This window comes from Ammodytes marinus, assembly GCF_949987685.1.
Source record: "Ammodytes marinus genome assembly, chromosome: 20".
In the NCBI taxonomy this organism is placed as follows: Eukaryota; Metazoa; Chordata; class Actinopteri; order Uranoscopiformes; family Ammodytidae; genus Ammodytes; species Ammodytes marinus.
Genome location: NC_137224.1, coordinates 1,271,681 through 1,272,210, shown reverse-complemented (window position 1 = coordinate 1,272,210; position 530 = coordinate 1,271,681).

Sequence of the window (530 nt, the reverse complement as noted above, 5' to 3'; positions counted from 1 at the left end):
ACTCCCCTCTCTGCCCCATTTCAACTCTATCTCTCTGCACTGTAAAAAAAAAAAAAGAAAATTAAATACAGATTTTAACTCTGGCTTTATCCAACATCTAGATTTTTTTATTTTTATTTTTTTAACCTTTATTTCTACAGGTAAATCCCATTGAGACCGAAGACTCTTTTTCAAGGGAGACCTGTTTTCCTTTCCCACGTTACCATTCACACAAACATTCATACACCGATAGCAGCAGGCTAACTATCGACATTCACACGAGGCAAGATAGGTGAAGTGTCTTGCCCAAGGACACAACAACTGTGACACAGGTGGCAGGGCGGGGATCGAACCTCCAACCTTTTGATCATTGGCCGACCCGCTCTACCAACTGAGCCACAGTCGCCCCTTTCAAACAGATAAAAATAATTGCATATTTAGTTAGATTAGATAGATATTGCCACATTAGCATATTTATTCAATCATTTCTGTAAAAACTTATGATACAAAAAATAACTGTTTTAATGTCAGTAATCAACTGGCAAAGTTTC